This window comes from Ambystoma mexicanum, chromosome 10, assembly GCF_040938575.1.
Source record: "Ambystoma mexicanum isolate Mex_15411 chromosome 10, UKY_AmexF1_1, whole genome shotgun sequence".
Classification (NCBI taxonomy): domain Eukaryota; kingdom Metazoa; phylum Chordata; class Amphibia; order Caudata; family Ambystomatidae; genus Ambystoma; species Ambystoma mexicanum.
Window position 1 is genome coordinate 678369310 of NC_090932.1, and position 18180 is coordinate 678387489.

At 44.8% G+C, this 18180-nt stretch overlaps 1 protein-coding gene across 3 annotated transcripts in view; it reads right to left on the minus strand.

Moving 5' to 3' along the window:
* PLS1 (plastin 1) overlaps nucleotides 1-18180 on the minus strand; it is a 697248-nt gene that overhangs the window by 518933 nt on the left and 160135 nt on the right. Inside the window, exon 1 of one of the 3 annotated variants that reach the window (XM_069618267.1) lies at nucleotides 9366-9493. The exons of the other annotated variants lie outside the window; for them this stretch is intronic. The gene's annotated coding sequence lies outside the window, so the exon portion shown is untranslated. Of the gene's footprint in view, nucleotides 1-9365; nucleotides 9494-18180 lie in introns of those variants that run through there. 3 annotated transcript variants of the gene reach the window in all.

The window sequence follows — 18180 nt, forward strand, 5'->3', positions numbered from 1 at the left end:
CCTACCATTAGTGCTGCCATTTGTCTCTTTTCTCTCCTTTCTCCCCAATTCAGCTCTGTGGCATGGAGTAAGGCTGCCAATCTTGATCTACTATTTTGCGGGCAGGTGAAAGGAAATGCCCTGGTGCACGGTTACACATTTTACAGCCAGTCTTAAGGACTGGACCGGTCTGCACGGGTGAGTGCCTCCGAGCATAGGGTGACCAGGTTTTCTAAATAAAAAAACACGATGGGTCACCGACATAGAAGTAGGGCTACAGTTTCAGCAGACACACACAAAAGAGGGGCTAAACTAGAAACAGGATTCCAATGAAACTATAGTCCTACTTTATGTCGGTGGCCTGTTCCAGCGCAACATACCGGTGTATGTTGCAGACACAGAGCTCGCATTGGAAGAGAGGGCATGGGGTGAAGAAGAAGAGAATGGGGGTGGAGCAGGGTGAACGGTGCTCTGACAATTTATGGAATTTGTTAATTGGTTACTGGCAAAAACCGTAATGATAGCTATCAGTCCTTCAAATCCCGAGACAGGGTTTTAAAACTTAAACAACAACTCTTGTGACGCCGGGTCCAAGGGGTAAACACCCGGACAGTCTCGGCAAAACCAAGACGTCTGGTCAGTCACCCTAATCGAGCAGCGTAAATGAGTCACGACTCTCTGAACTTCCCGGGATACCTCGTTACTGAGGTTTTACATTCTGATTACAATATTGCCAATGAGCCCCACTCTGATCCGATAGCACAGCAGAGAACGGGCAAGGCTCAGACTCTATGCCTGCACGTGGAAAGTGTCTACCCTCCCTTAGTTGGGCAGGGGGATAGTTCAGGGGCAACATGCTTGTCTTGGTTACAAGAGAACACTGAGCAGCATGAATACCCGGTCCCGGTTAGTGGCTGGACATCTGCATTAAGCACGATATAAGAGCCCAATTAATTTTGTTTTAGTGAAGTTTCAATGTGTCGGATTTAATGGCTCGCCTTAGACTTCTCGAGGTATGGTGTGGCATGCCTATGCTTCTACGCTTCAAGCTGGTTTTCCTGCAGTACCCAACACCCTTGGCAGGCTGTGTAGAGGCTAGGTCGAAGCCTGCACTTGAGAAACCCATAGGCAGGAAGGAGTTGTGGGAATGCTCCAGTGTTGTCTCTTTATGACACAGGGCTCTGTAATGAGATGGGATTTTTTAGAAGTATCGGTTGGGTTGACTATTGACTGCCCTTCCCTTCCCTTCCCACCCATTGAACTCCACCATTACCTATGTATGACAAACATTAGCTGGGATGGCCCTTTGGTGGTGACTGTGGGTCTCTGAGGAGGAGGCGGGGAGCTGAATAGTTCCTTTACAGCATTTTCTTCTAAAGTACATGAATGCAGTGCCTGAACTGCGAGATGCAGTCTCTGCCATCCACAAGTTTCCTTCGACTTGGCTAAGGAGGTGGAGAACTTGTTCACTGTTCACATATGACATACTCCCAACGTTCACAGATGCATTGTCCTGAGTGTGGAATAACCCCAAACCCAAAGCTATGATTGTTGATACTTAGTCGTGTAAATAGATGAAGTCCTTGACCCAAAGTAGTTAGGATGGTGTAGGGTTAGTGCTCCGCACTGATTTCCACATTGTTTAACTTGCTTGGCGAGGTGGTTGATTTATGGGTTTCCGCTCGCTTTTTCTCTCACAGGGCTCTCAGGATCAGTAGCGCCAGCCCTTGGAGCCGTTGAGCGTAGTCCTAGTGTTCCAACCAGAACTGGAGTGGAAGTCAGGAAAGGTGTGTCGGGTTTTAGGTACGCCAAACTCATGCCATCTGTTGACGGCGCCTTCATCAGTTTTGCAGGGAAGATGGCTACCAAGATCTCAGAAGTTATGCAGAATCAATCAGGCTTCTGATTATTTAGTCCCTGGGTCTGCTCGTTTCTCCACAGGTGGATTCGAAGGGCCCATGATGTTCTTCCTGGCAAACGGTGCTCCTCAATCACGTCCTGCCCGCCCCCGCCCATAAAAGAAGCCCCCAGAGTCCCTGTAGTTTCTATGCCTGTCCTGTCCTTTAAGGAGCACTCTGTCTGGGTGGCGATTTTGGCAGGCCTTACAGCCGTAATTTGCTTGGGCTAGGTTGCTCCATCTGTGGGTAAGAGACCCACCGTGCACTGCCACCGGGTAGCTCGTAACGGTGCCCTTAGGCATCCCCCAGTTCACACTGAGCCCCTATGCTCCCCAGATGGCACCTCCAGTGTGACTTTGTCACTTTGTACATACTGGACATCTGCCATAATATGCCAACTAGACATAATGTAAACTGGTAATGCATTATGGCCCAAGGAACCAGCAATGGTGTGCTGATCTTTCATAAAGTAAAGTCTTAATGAAGTGCTAGCAAGGTACAAATATACATATATGTGAAAAGAACGAAAATGTTTGATGCTTCATCGTTTTTTTTATTTTAATGTGATTAGTTTATAATATACTTTAAACAGTTAAAATATACGTTAATTACATCAAAATGCCATCTATACACCAGCTAATAACATTATACATATCCTTTCATTAAAATCCATAATTTATTTTAAAAAACATACACTATTTCCAAAAAAAAAAACTATACAGCTTAACTTCATCTTAATTGATTCTAAATGTACTTATTCCATGTGTGCATTGCCACTAAGTTGTATTGGCTCTGTGCAATTTCTGACTATTTCTCAAAATGTAACTATCCGGATAAAGCATCACAATCCTCATTGCTGTGGGGATGTAATTAGTAGTATAGAGAGATACAATACAAGTGAATTATTATATGCTTAACTGACCAGTTATGCAGTCAGTAATTGTACATGTAATTCCAGCTGTGATGGGTTGCTGTTCTAGCAGAACTGTGACATCCCTGCTTGACTGCATAGTTCCACTGAAAATACTGAGCTGGGAACCCGAAAATGACACCAGTGTCCCAGTAACAGCAATGCTAGCACCTTGGGCGACTCCATGGGCTGGAAAGTGCTTACGAACATGCCACACATTTCAGGGCCATCACCTTCAGGTTGGCGCCCCCACCCCTCCACTTCAGTAGGATGAGCGGGTGACATGCCCATGCCAATATCCCCAAATCAAAGTCAACAAACGAATACTGAATCCCGGTCTTGTGGCACCACATTAGCGCGCTGACCTGCTTCTCTGTCGCTCCTTTGCTCCTATCCTCAAATCCTATTTTAGTTTTTTTAAATGTATTTTATTTGTATTTGTAGATCGTTGCATTAGTGATTCAATGCTGTTCATTGTGACAGTTCTTGACACGAAACATTGGAAAATGCATGCACTTGATTCTGTGCATTTGCAACAATGTAAACTGGAGAGCGGTACAGAGGCCATACACCCGGTTATACAAAAAAACAATGTGAATACAATGTCTCTTAGGCACCGAGGCCAATGTTTTATGGCAGAGTAGTCCAACTCCAGGCCTCAACGTCTGGAATCCGGATGGGTTTTCAGGATATCCTGCATGAATATTCATGAGATAAAACTGCAAACATTTAGAACCACAGCATGCAAATGTATCTCATGAATATTAATGAGGGGCATCCATAAAATCCGACATGAACCTGGAGTTGGACATAAGGTGTAAAAGCAGAGATGTAAGGCCATGGAACCCTACTCATAAGTTCTGCCAGATCCCTACTCAGGATTCCATCTTAGTCGCTCTGCTCAACCAACATGATACGAATGTTTGGCCATTTGATGCCACAGCGAATGTTGGGCTGCACGTTCATCTAGAAACTGAATTCACATTAATCAACAAAAAGCAGGTAAAGTGCACGACCAGGTGTGACCCCCTCCCCATCTCACCAACAAAGAATTGGGACCGTCCATTAAGTTATTAAGTTAGACTCAATCCCAAAACAAAGCAGCTGAATTTCACATCCAACACCAGTGAACATTTGCCCAAGTCCAGCCACCGCAAACCCATGAAGGCAGAATATGTAGGTGGCAAAGTGGGCACATTAGACCCAGGGGATCAGTGTTCAAGGATTAAACCCAACTTCTCTGTGCGTTCTTTCTGAAATGCATGTTGGGAGAAAACATCTCACACTGCTTGAAATATACACCCTCTCTGGTTTTATGGAGTGGTAGACCCTTCAGATCCCACTTTGACATCCACTTTCTTCTCCTCTCCATCTACATCCAACCCTGTGTTTTCCGCAATCTAGACTTTCTTGCGGAAATGCCTTTTGAGGTTTTAAGGGAGTTTTGCTCCCTTTCAGTTACTTTCTTTCGGTTTTTAAATCCACATTATTTGCCACCTGTTAGTTACCACGTTTGCTTCCAGAACTGTGATCCTGTGCACGCTGGAACACCCTCCTCTTGTGCCCCCACTTCCAAATCTGCCTCTCAACTCGTAGTCTTTAAAAAAGTGTCTCCCAACAAAGACTTCCAGGACGAACAGGGCCATCACCCCCTCCCCATTCATCATCATCATCATCATCAAGGCTTTTATTCGACTGTTTGCCAATTGCCAAAATACATGCAAAACACTGTCATAAAATATGTGTGAACACGGGCAATAAATGTAACAATATTAAAACAACATTAAAATTACATGGCCTGCGGTAGCGGCCATGTAGTTATGGTTAAGTTGCTAAAGCCATAGGAAGAACACTTTTTGGGTGTCTTATAACGTCGATCTCCCTGGACGAATTCTCACCAAACTTTGGGAAAAAATATATGGCCCACTCTGAATTTTTTGCAAAGTTTGGTGAGGTTTGGTCCGGGGGGGCAAAGTTATACGGGGGGTCCCAACATTTCTTTTTTTCCCCATAGACTGAATGGAGAAGAAAATGTACGTCACACCTACAGCCCAAACCGCTGGGCGGATTTTCACCAAATTTGCAGCAAGAGCGGCGGCTTGGTTCTGAAAGCGTGCTTTTGTAAATTTGGTGAAAATCCGTCCAGTACTTTTTTTTAAAATGACCAAAAAGTGGGTCTCAAAAAAATTGTAATATCTATGTCCGCTCTGCGGACACACTTCCCTGTTCGCTCCGCGGACAGGACACCGATTGGATAATCGGCTTGCGTCATGTCCGCGGACACACAACATGTTTGCTGATTGGTTGGAGTGAAGCGTGAGGTGCGTCAGATTTTTGGAAACGCCCGCTTCCTTGGGTTCGCAGACAGTGGCCGGTGTCCGCGGACATCGCGGTAAAAACAAATTAAAAAACACAACATTGCACTTGTCAAACTTATCAAATGATCTCTGGGGAGGTGAGGGGTGATGAGGATGGGATGGGATATGGCTGCTAGAAGCAAAGAAACGGGTGTTGTTTGCCGTCAATGTTCGCGAACAGTCCTGTGAGGTTCGCGGACACCTCTGCATTACAGGGTTGGTGAAAAGCAGTTCTTGGATGGCTTATAACTTTGGCGCCACTTAATGAAACTGCATGAAATTTAGCAATTATATTACTGACCTGATCCCAAATGGGTTTGCAAAGATTGGTGGGATTCTGTCAAGAGGGGGCAGAATTAGAGGGGGGGTCCCAAAATATTGTAAAGGCTTATAAATGTGGTGCCATTTGACAAATCTACACAAAGGTTTGCAAAAAGATAATAGATCTAGATATAAATGTTTTCGTAAAGTCTGAATGGATTTTGTAAAGTGGGGGCTAGGTTATATGATGATTGTATGTTCATACATTTGACACTTTTGAAAAAATAAAACATGGGTGGATTTCCGGCAAACTTGTGTAAGGAGCACTGAGAAGGACCTGAAAGCATGCTTTTGCAAATGGGCCTGTGTTTTATTTTTTACAAGTGTCATAATGTAGCTACAAAAAATAGTGATATAACTTTGGTGACTGAGGTGTAGCCTGTGGCCATGTGAAATAAGGTCATGATCTGGACAATCTGGCTACTGGCCAGGACCACGAGGGACAAAACATGGGGTTAAATTCGCCATGTCCACCTGGGTCTGGCTTTGTGGTAAAGTTATTCGAAATATGCATAGATTTGAAAAGGAAGAAAAATGTGCTTGTGGTAATATGGTCATAGAGTTCTCTTTTTGCCTTCTGCAGGCTGCCATGGAAAGCGAAGAGGGGCCCTGTATGGAACCCTCCCTTCCCTTTCCATGGTGGCCATCTTGGAAAAGGATTTTCCTTCGTACACTGGTATAGGAAGAAAAATCCTTTTTTTTTTTTTAGCACCCCGTATTCCCGCTTTGGGAACATAGGCTTATAAAGGTTAATCCCCCATTACAGGGGCTAGAATGGGGCAATAATGGTCCAGAGACCTTGTTATCCACCCTCGCTTTGCTTGGGCTGATAACTTGGGCTGCCGGGCCGGTATCCACCGTTCCAGTCCCTGGAACGGAGGATGAATGCCACAATATTTCCATTAGCATAACACAAAATGCAAATGGAAATGTTGAAAAATCTTATTGAGTCTATGTACTTTACTGAGAAATATAAAGTAGATGGAGTCTATACGTTTTTTTTGTTCTATTTTTTAACTGTGAAAGGTAGTTCCTAAAGGAACATTTCTTTTATTGTTTTTGGATGTATTTTTTTGTCTTTTGGCAGGAGAGCTAAGAATGAAAGGTGTGGAGGGAAATGAGGGAAGAGGCACCAAACACTAATATGGAGGGGCAGGCAGACAGGGGAAAATGTTGCGCGCGTGTTATTTCTAAGGTAGGGGGCAGTGTTTCTCATGCTCCTTGATTACAGCAGTGGTGGTGGCTCTTGGGGAGAAGGGATGGTATTAGCTGATTCCATTTTAAGATAAATGGCAGTTTTGCTAAAAGTATGTACTGTGTACTGGATTGTTAATGGATAATGAGTAGGAATAGGTGTTAGAGCTGTGCAATGAAAATTTTGAAGTTGAAAGTTCCTAGATCAGTAGAAAATGCAGTTCCGAACGGCCCGCGAAGCACAGATGTTATTGTGAAGTGCAGACGGGTTCTCGAACACGTCATCATGCCGCACGCAAGCGTATGGTCATGTGGCACTGTCCGGAAGGTCCGCAATAAAGTCAAATGTTCGTAGACGTCTATGGATGGAAAACTAGTTGAAATAGTTGCAAAAAGTGTATAGAAGTGTTAAAAGTGATTCTAGAAGGTGGCAAATGGCAGAGTTTTAAGGTGACACTTTGTAAATTGGTCACAAATATTGCTACATTGGGTATGATATTAGTAAGTTGTAGGAAAATAGCATGCACTGGTAAAAACTCAAAATTCCCTGAAAAAACTTTGTTAAGGGGACCTTATGGTTAAGTTGCACTAATAAAAACCTATGAAATTCAATGAAAAACTTTTGTTAAAAGGGAAGTTATGGTTACAAGTAAAACTGAAAACCCCCAGAAATTCGTCAGTTATGGTAAGCTAAGCAACCATAACTCACGCCATCACCGTGCACTGCTAAGACTAACACCCAGAACATCAAAGATGACATCACACATGTCATTGATGACATCACTGATGACATCACATGTGAAATAAATGTTGATGAAAAATCCCTACAAGGAGGTGTGTTTATATTGTTGGTAACAAGATGTCAGGGGTGATCGGGAGACCTATCATGAACTACTTAATCTATTAAAGAATGTACTCATCTAAAATCATTGTATTGGAGTGTTGTTCTTAATACAGAAACCTAATCATATATAAACATAGGCAATGATTGCAGCATGCATCATAGAAGTACACTATCTATAATCTTGTAATTTTGGATAGTACACTAATGAATGCTACCTCATCAGAATGTTGAGTAATGTTAAACATGTAATAACTAGCTAACAATTCAAGACTTACAACACTTGCTTCTGCTTGTTGTGCTGTTACAAACAATACATTTGAAGTACCACAATGCATATAAAGTAGAGGCACATACAGGGAAACTAAACTAAGGAAGAAAGAAACAGCATCATCAGAAAATGTTAATGACATTAAAGTTTATCTTCATGTATACAAATGAATTGTGTGTTTGAGGCCTGCTAATTTCCCCATGTATGTGCACCATGAGCTGAGACCAAACCCTAAGGAAAGTACTTCAAGAACATATGACAAGGTTAACGTCTAGATATATAGCACCTTTTTCAATTTTAATATTCTGACTGTCATTGAACAAAACCACCTGGCCTATATATGTCAGTGAACAAAAACAAGTGGCCCAGAGATGTGATGTCATCAGTGATGTCATCAATGACATTTGTGACAGCATCTTTGATTTCCTGGGTGTTAGTCTTAGCAGTGCACGGTGTGTTGGCGTGAGTTATGGTTGCTTAGCTTACCATAACTGGCAAATTTATAGGTTTTTTCGGTTTTACTTGCAACCATAACGTCCCTTTAAAAAAAGGTTTTTCATTGAATTTCATAGGTTTTTAGTAGTCCAACTTAACCATAACGTCCCTGTAACAAAGTTTTTTCAGTGATTATAATATATGATTACAGAAAGAGTCCGACCTTGAGGCAAAAGACAACTTCATCTGCGTGTGTAATACAAAATGGGCCAAAAGGCCAGAATAGAAGCCACGTTGGCAGTGCAACATATGTAAGATTGTAAACATTCAGATCTGTGCAAACTCTGCAATGTGACAAAAGTGCAAACATCACGCAATAGATAATTGTACAACAGTTGGCATGTCACAGTAAACCCGAAGGCCAAAGTGCAAACTATGCAGGTAGTGCAAAATGTGCAATTATGTATCCCCATTCAGCAACAGCAAGTCTGTTTCAGGGACAACGTGCTCACGAATGCGGAGGAACACTGGTTCGATCCCCGGGTCCGCGCTTAAAAACCTCTGGGTATTAAGCGCGTTATGAATAACCAATTAAAATTATAATTTCTAAAACCACGGTGCGCATGCATTTTCGCAGTCATCCAATGCACGAGTGGCCTTTGAGATAAACGAATGGTATGGTAGCCACTAGACAGTCACTGTGGGTTAAACGAATGATGTGGTAGCCACTAGCCAGTCACTGTGAGATAAACGAATGGTGTGGTAGCCACTAGCCAGTCACTGTGAGATAAACGAATGGTGTGGTGGCCTCTAGCCAGTCACTGTGCAAGGCAGCTTCGAGAAATAGTCATACCTAGTGGGAAGCAATTGACCGTGGGGAGTCTCTTGGATGCGCTCATAAGGAATTACTGTCACAGACACGTTTGGTGGGCAGTCTTGCGTTCCTAACATGCACACTGTTTTTATGCAACGCAGCCAGCATCCTATAGTCAGGGCACCCAGAAAATATCCGGCACCTGTGCCACACCCACCACTAACATTGCCCCCCCCCCCCCCCACCCCCCCCCACCCCCGTCCCCCAAATGCACCCCCCGCGCGCGAAGGAGAGGGAGCGGAGAGCGTTCCCCAGTACATCGAGTCCATTTCCAGCACTGCATACCTGACAGCGACGAGGATCATAAGATCTGGAAAACACCGAATTTCCACAAAGCCCCCACGACGGGCACAACGTCCGGGCAAAGAACCTCCGAGTGATTCACCGCGGGCTGCTCCGTGCACAAGTTCACACACCAGGAAGGGAACTTTACCCTGCTGGGCAAGCCTCGGGTATAGGTGTGGTGTGCGCAGAGTACACAACAACGCGAGAAGCAGCAGATAAGACGCTCAGACACGAACCGGCCAAGATCTACATATTCAATGACATTGTTGCTGAACATACATGTCCACCGATAACCTCATTCTAGAACCATTTCCCATTTAGTAGTGCCCCCCCCCCCCCCACCCCACACCCCGGGAAAAAGGATCAGTGTGCAGAACTGGCAGCAATAAACCCAGTACTGTAAATGGGGACCAGCCCCTCAACCAGACAGTATGTATGCATACAAAACACCATATACAAATATATCCAGCAATGTACGATTGTGGCTTTCTAACCTAAAGCATCAATAGGAAAGGCTACAAGGAACAGAATGCACCTATGTGCACCGAAATGCACTTTAACACCTAAGAGATACAACAAAAGACACTGTGATTAGGTCACATGCATGGTGCTAGTCTGACACAGACATGCAGCATGTTGCTCATGATGTGAAGAACATTTTATGACGACAAATGCAAAAAAAAACGTTTTGCATGTGAAGCGGGAAGTCTTCATGGAAATACATTGGACATTTTGACGCGTGGGCTTATCGTGTATTTCTATTTCAGTGTTCTGCTGAAACAATTCACATCCATGGTAGAGCTGTGCTTGTGTTTTCAGATTCTGATGCACTCATCACAATTCTTTTCAGAGGAACATTAGCACTAACTCAGTGGACTCGTCACAAAAAATGGTCACCGGTCCTATCCATTCAGATGAGGTTCAACGTATTTACTAGGGCAGCATGAAGTGCTCGAGAGGAAGTCTTTAGTGTGCAGCAGCACAGGAGGTAATGGCAGCAGCTGGAAACCCCCGGAGCAGGGCCAGCCTTCGCAATACCAGCGCACGGGGGAGTTAACACATCTTGGCACCCAGGCCTCGAGGGAGTAGGGGGGGAGGGGTGTCAAATTAAATAGAGCAGCACTGCAAAACTAGTGACGGCGTTGTTTCTAGTTAAATGAGTAACTCCCCACTCCTTGCTGGAGAGGGGAGTTCATAGCTTCAGTAGAGCTGCGGCTGTCAAACCAGCATGGGGCTGACTTTCAAAGGCTGCCCCCATACTGGGTTGACAGCCGCGCACTATTGTGAGAAAATGCACCCCGCTCTAGTCCAGAGCTGTGTTATGTCCTGGCCTGGGGGCACCCCAGGAAACCAAGTCTGGGGGCACCCAGTGGGCACGGGGACTGCGATCACGCAGTCCGGATCCAGGCGGGGATCACCCTGCTTATACCGGATCACCCGACATGACATCACGGCTGGGGGCACCCAGCAGACATCTCCGGACTGGGGGCACCCAGTCAGCCCGTGAGCACACGGGCTCCTCCTTGGCCTGGGGGCACCCAGGCCTGCTACTGCAGATGACGCCGGCGTTGCCCAGCAGGGGCACCAGCTTCCACATGGTTGAGTTACCCAGCCGGGGCTCTACTGGTGCGGCAGATAGACATGAGAGACTGCGTTGCCTGGCAGGGCCACTAACATGGTGGAGGGCCTGGCAGGGCGGGCCCTCAGCCTGCTACGCAGAACCAGCATGGTTGATTGCTCCGAAGACTCCCGAGTGGAAGAGCTCCCATTCCTTTTATTCAGTACAGTCATTTGGTTACTGCCACAAGCTCCTGGGAGATGCCAAGCTTCCCCAGGAGGGGTGACACATTACAAGAGGGGCGCATTTCAGTTCAATAGGGAGCGGGCGGCGGCCGTGCCTTGACCTATCGCGTCAGCTTGGGAGAGCCCTTGAATGACGCCCCCGAGTTGGCGTGGGGGGAGCGGGGGCTAATGGCAGGGAGCCCCGGGGACTCGGCGGGCGCTCCAGTACTGCCCCAGCCCCCAGAGCATAACTGTACCAGCTTTGTTTTTTTATCGTTTTTCTCCAACCCACCCCTGACCCACACTAACTAACATCGGGATATATATAGTACTTCCTGTTCATAGCCTCTGCTGCCTGCCTGCCTCCTCCCTGCTGCCATTGACCCGGCAGGGGTCAACATTTTGAAGTGATGGGAAGGGTTGATCAGTAATCCACAGAATGGAGCTCCATGGGAAAAATATCCTGAGTCAAATTCCAGTACATTTGGGAACAAAAGGCTCATCTGCACCAAGCTCCCCCCTGATGAAGATGGATTTCACAACTTTACTTGGACATGCCGTTCGGGAATTTTGATAGGTGTGCAAAAGATGTGGGACTCTGCTAAGATCGCACTGTCGGGACTTGGGGCTAGCTAGTCTTTTGGCTAAATCTCCTGAGCTTCTATCCGGGGCTACAATCAAAAGACCCAGGGCTATGGCCCGCTTAACCCCCCACCCCCACCTCCCCAGCTATGTCTCTGCACGCCGGTGCAATTCATGTGGTGCTCAGCACACATCTTCTGAACTGATGGAACTTTGCGAGCTCTGGCTTCTGTCATGCTCTATAGCACACAACTTTGCTGCAAACATAGGACTCAGGGCTAAACATTAGAATACACACCTATGCTGCGAGCTCTGCACTGCCGCCCCCTCCCCAACATTATCAAATCATTGCAATATAAACAAAAGCTGTTTTCATTAACTTTTAAATGATGTACTTAAAAGTAACAATGAGACCTAGCAAAGTAGACAATATTGCAAAAAATAATCAACTTTCTTCCTCACAGGTACACCTCGTTGTCTAAAGCATTATCTCCATGTCGGTCTGCTACCGGGGGCCGTCCCGAGCAGGCCTTATTGAAAAGGAGCGTACTATGGCAGTGATTTAACGCAACATTCTGTAGTATAACTACACAATCACCTTCATATGTAGATTAGAAATTGATATGATATTTTATTTGTATCGCGCTCGTACACAAGTGTTTCAGAGCGCGGCATTCCAATACACTATGAATGTATTCCAACCACGCTCACATACACATGTAGCAAAGACTCAGTGTTAGAGAATTTAAGTGAAAAACATGGAATCAATTTGTCTGTTTAATATAGTCCATCAAAGATTTAAAAGAAAAAAAACACATCTAATGTATCTGCAAATACTCAGTGAACAAAGACAATTTGTATTGACACCTTGGTACACTGTACACAAATTGATCAACGTATACAATTTATAGCCCAACAAAGAGTATGGATCCCAAAACATATCTCGCTTGATGTAAGGAGCTTTCATGTATTCCTTTCTTAATCTCCTGTATGAGATAGTTTAAAGGGATTGGTACTCCATCAGCTCTGAGAACCAGCCTAACATGTTTCGCTCCTATCTGGCAGTGCCGGCACTTCCTCAAAGGCAGGCAAATAGTTAGCGGCCAAGTAGCTATAAAAATATGAACAAATAAAAAGGGTGCGTGTGAGGACAACTCAATAAAACCATAGAAATGTCAACCATTTTGGGGATTTTACAGATAAAGATACAGAAAATATTTTTCTTACATAAACAGTCTGATTCTGTAGCCATTATTCATTAAATGGAACTATTCCTTCAGTCAATTCTTCATTCTGAGCTCCGTGAACTCCTATCTCCTGTGGGGTAAGGATATATAACAATATTGTTTGTGCATTCCAGTCAAAGCAAGGAACTCCTACTACACAGCTACACAGGCATGGACTAACCTTTTCAGTATCCCCGTTGAATTGGTAGGACTTCTCTGGGTGGCCATTAAGATGCATAGAATCTATAGGTACAGAAAAGGGAAGGGGTAAGAATGTATGTAAGTTCCTATGCAAATCTGGAATTGTAATCTATTTAACGGATCACATACCCAAATAAACATACCTCCATTCTGGATATGATATGATAGGTTATTTATAACGCGCTTAAAACCCAGAGGTTTCTAAGGGGCGGACCCGGAGATCGACCTGTGGTACTCCGTGTCATCTTGCTTCCAAGGCGAGCACGTTGCCCCTGAACTATCCTCCCGAGACCTCCTGGATGGCAAAGGATGAACAGCGATATGATTTGGACAGTCCCCAGCGTGTTTTTAGTTTATTATGTGAAAAACGCGTGCCGTGGAAATGCGTGTGATGTCATCACTTATGTACAATGTCTACTGGTGCACTACAACAATGTAACATTGCACTGGTCGAAAACTACCTTACAAGTAGTAAGTGAAAGTCAATACCTGACGATTTCACATACTGAAGATGCGAGTATCTTTCTCATGGTTGGGTGTAAATGAAAAATCAACCACTATCACGATCAAGAATAATGTCAAGGTCATGACCTTTGTCAGAGCCTGCCTATTTCATAAACTATGGAAAGTTGCTGTACGATACCACAAGATTTTACAGTGAAAGAAAACGAACAATATACAAAATAATTAAATTAGAAAATATTCCGGGTTGCACCTTGCAACTACAGGTGGAGGCTTATCAAACCAGAACAGAGAGTACAATTTATATCACAACAGAAAAAGTGGCCCTCATTGTACAAACTGGATCCATTTAATTGTAATCCCATAACATGACTTACTGTCATGAAAATCATTCTGTATTCAAACGTTGTGAGAATTCTCTCCATGCTGGACCAGACTGTGACCAGTATATCATCGCCAGAACCAGAGACCCAAGAAGATTGTCCTCTATGCACACTCTATGTGTCATGATATCTGCAGTATGACGTCTGGTCAGGAAAATCATTCTTTGTTCAACATCTGTAAGAATTCTCTCTGCTCTGCCTGGATCTCTGTGTGCAATCCTCTTCACCGCGGTCCATTTGAAATCATTTTGCTTATGGTTGTGGTCAATAAAATGTCTTGCGAGGGGGGCTGTTTCCATGTGGCTCCGTACACAGCTACAATGTTTGCAGATTATTAATTTTGTTTTTCTTTTTGTTTGGACAATATATGATAGATTAGATGAACAAAAAGGGTATAAATAACGAGTGCAGTGTTAGAATTAGAGAACGACATTTGTTTCCAATGTTCTTGTGGCCAAATGTCTATTGCACTGGTTCTCTCTGTCTATTTGCAAACGGATGACTCCTCCCCACCCCATATCCCGTTACAGGTGGTACGTTCCAATATTCTCTCAATGTGTGAAGTTTTCGATCACGTATTTTAGTACCAATGTCACTTCTAATGATATTTCTAATTGAAGTGCTTATTTTGAATGCAAACAGGGGAGGGGGGATTGAAATAGCTATTACCACCGTTCACAATATGCCAATGGCTTTTGACAATTTTTTTGATTTGCCGTAATTTTGTGTTCTAACAAACACCAAGGCGCCATTGTTCATTTGTTTATTATTGCCTTCCAGAATTGCCTGCTTGTTGTTATTTATGGCCCGCTTATTCGATTGTTTCACCAATTTTTCTGGGTAGCCTCGACTGATGAGTTTATCTCTCAACATCTGCGACTCCTTCTTGTAGTCCATTTTATTGGTGCTATTTCTATGCAAAAGTGAAATTGTCCATATGGACGATTATTTTATTTGTAGACTTGTTGGATGGATATCCTACAAATTGGCGTCAAAACCATTTAGGGCTCCGTGATATCAACACCAGTATGAAGTTTTCGTGCACCTCCGACGACAAAATGATTAACTTTTTAAACATTACTATCTATAAAGCAATACAAGGACTGGGTGTAAAACCTTACAGAAAAACAACTGTCAGGAACTCCTTACTAAGATTGGACTCGTTCGATCCATTCGCAGTCTTGGTAGCTGAGGCACAATGAGATTAAATGATTTGCCCTGGATCACACGCTTTTGGTAAAGCGGTAAAGCCAATAATTGAGCCAAGTCTGCAACGTCCTTTCTAATTTGTAAGGATATGCCTGGGTTTTACAACTGTACCATGGAGACTTAATGTCATCAGTGAAATGAACAACAAGGGGATCCGAATCTAGTCATTGTTTGCCCCGGCATGGAGCTTGTTATGAAGTCCCATCTTCTAATCATACATTATTTCCACCTCTTCATGGACATCCCATGAACTAAAGGGACTGCAATTGCCCTCTAACATATATGTACGCAGTCATCTACCACTAATCCTTCCACAGTCAATATCCTCCGCTGACAACAAAGGTATTGCGTAGCTTCTTTTCCTTGGTTGTACTTTAGGCACAAAGCCTAAAAAAAAAGACCAGCAGCTCATTAAGTAGCCTCCAAACGCTGTCTGGGAACAACTGATCCTGCCCTGGGCAGTGACTTACTTTGCCCGCCGCAAGAAAGGGCCTCACTGACCATTCCATACACTCATGTACAGAGACAGAAATCTAGAAAACACTCCGCCAATCGCGCAGAAACGTGTTCATCCGCTACTTTGTCACAAAGAATTCTTAAGACAGACCGTTGTCTGGGCTGTTTGCAGCACTTGTTGACAGCTGCAGGACACCGTGAATGATCGCGCCCCCACCCCAAGAATTGCTATTTTTTCAGGCGCCCGTGTGGCAATAAGATATTGGGCAAGTGCCTCGTAAAACCCAGGCTAGTAATGGGAGTGAGCTCTAAAGAGACCCCACTCATTACAAATAAAGGCACTCTGCAGAGGCAGACTCAATAGGCAAGTGTGCTTTTACCCTCTCAGCTGCGCCACCATATGTACTACTCGTCCACAGCCGTGTGTTTGTCTTTGGTATCACAATAATAATAATTGTGAAGTTTGCAAACTTGTCACAAATCCCACTCCCTAAGGTTCACAAATCGGCCTTTCGTCCTTTACATGATGGTGAACAAAATGTCATTATAGAGGGTGAACAACACCAGTTAGCAATGGCCTCAAGGCCGATCAGTGGAAACGTGCACCACAAATACCGTTTCCTCCGACTATTCCTGTGCTTCTAGAAAGTTCTGCATGGAATGCAGGGAAACAGTAGCCCTCAACCCCAGCAAAACATTGGGGGATGTGCACTTTATAAAAGCACCCAGGGTAAACTGGTGCGATAGCTCAGCAGTTACAGATTCCAATCCCAGTCGCATAGCTCTGCATGTCAAGGTGCCTGCTGCAGCGATGCAGGTGTATCCTGCTTGTTACAGGTTCTGATCCCAGTAGGATAGCTCAGCTGACTAATGTGTTTGATGTGTTTGCTGCAGAGCAGCTCTCAGTCACACGTGCCGCCCAAATGACTGCACACCATGCCTTCCCAGAAGCTTGACCCTCCCCTGGTTTCCGGCCATATTCCTGCACTGACGAATGCCTAGACGCATTGCCTGGACTAATGGAGAAGACGTTTAGAGCAGTCATCACTAATGGAAACTTAAAAACAAGCAACAGCACACCATAAAGTTTTACTTGTTGCCATAAGTGTGGCAAGGAGGTGTGCGAGGCAGGAGAGGGCAGCAATGAGGCACTCTACAGCTTCCGTTTCCTAAACAGAGACATAGGGATGCCTCTAATTGTTTTTGGAAAGGGTTTGATGTGGGAGAGCAAAGCAATAGACCAAGGGCCATTTAAACGTATGAGTGAACCCACACAGGTCATACAAACAAGCACAGAGCACCCATGACGCCAGTCTACGCCTGCGAATAATTCAGGTGCAAGGAATCTGCAAGCTAAAGCCATACTTCCTTTGTTCAACATCTCAAGATGTTTCTATGACAATTTACATAGTCTAAGGTTAGTTTATTTTGTCGGTTGCCTTCTTTTCAAGTCATTTCTACAAACAAAGCCTTAATAAAAATTTATATTGACTAAACCTGGGAAGATATGCGTACAACTGCTTAAATTGAGCACATCCCGTTTTCAACCCCTAACCAAAGTGGGTGATCCTGGGCAAATCCTTTACTCTTGCCATGTCTTAATTTGCATGTGTGAGTATGACAAATCCTGGGATGTTGTCCCTTCACCCCTACGGGGAGCCCCTTGCCATGGGGCCAAGGAGGTGAGGCTGCTACCGGATAGACCCCCTGGGGTGGTACTCATCGGGAGGATCTCATGGGGAGGGATCCCCCCGTGGGACTAGGAACAACTTTTCAGGGAGAGCATGGTATGTCCACAACACATCCCAACCTCCCTCATCCTCATTCCCTGGGTACAGTATATTGGTCCCCCACACTTCCATATACTTGAGTAAAGCGGATAGTCCAACCCTTGTGGGAACCACTGAGACGAGGAAGAGTAAGGACTACTTGCCTGAAGTATGCTGGAAAACTGGGACAAGTAAGAGTTCAGCAAACCCAAAAGAGAGTGATCATAATCCTACTAGGATGAAGAAGATATGCAGAGCCAAGAAGAGCGCTCTGTGGAACCAAAGTGGGCATTCCAGTCTATATGGGCTATACAAACGAATGAAGGACAGTAGAAGAGAGAGAAGAAGCAGCAGCCAATCGGTATGAGGAACCAAGAAACCCGGGAAGTGCAAAGGAGAAGCTGGAGAGGCAAAGGGCGAGCCGAGAGCATTCCGCTCCCGGTATTGCAAGAATAACGGGACTCCTTTCCCTGAAGGCGCTAGCGTAGAGAGCAGAGAAAGGGAAGCTGCGGAACAGAGGTGTGACGGTCAAGAGTAGCGCCAGCACCCTCCAGAGAGAAAAGGAGCCTGGGGACCAACAAGGTCAGGCAACGGGACACAGAGATGCACGTGTTGAAGAAAAAGCAGAGGAGGACCCTGGGAGAAACCAGCCAAGCGTCCGACAAACACTGAAGGGAATGGTTGATGCTCAGTAACTGGCAGGGTCAAGCTAACACGGGAGATGACGACCTGGTATGGATATAAT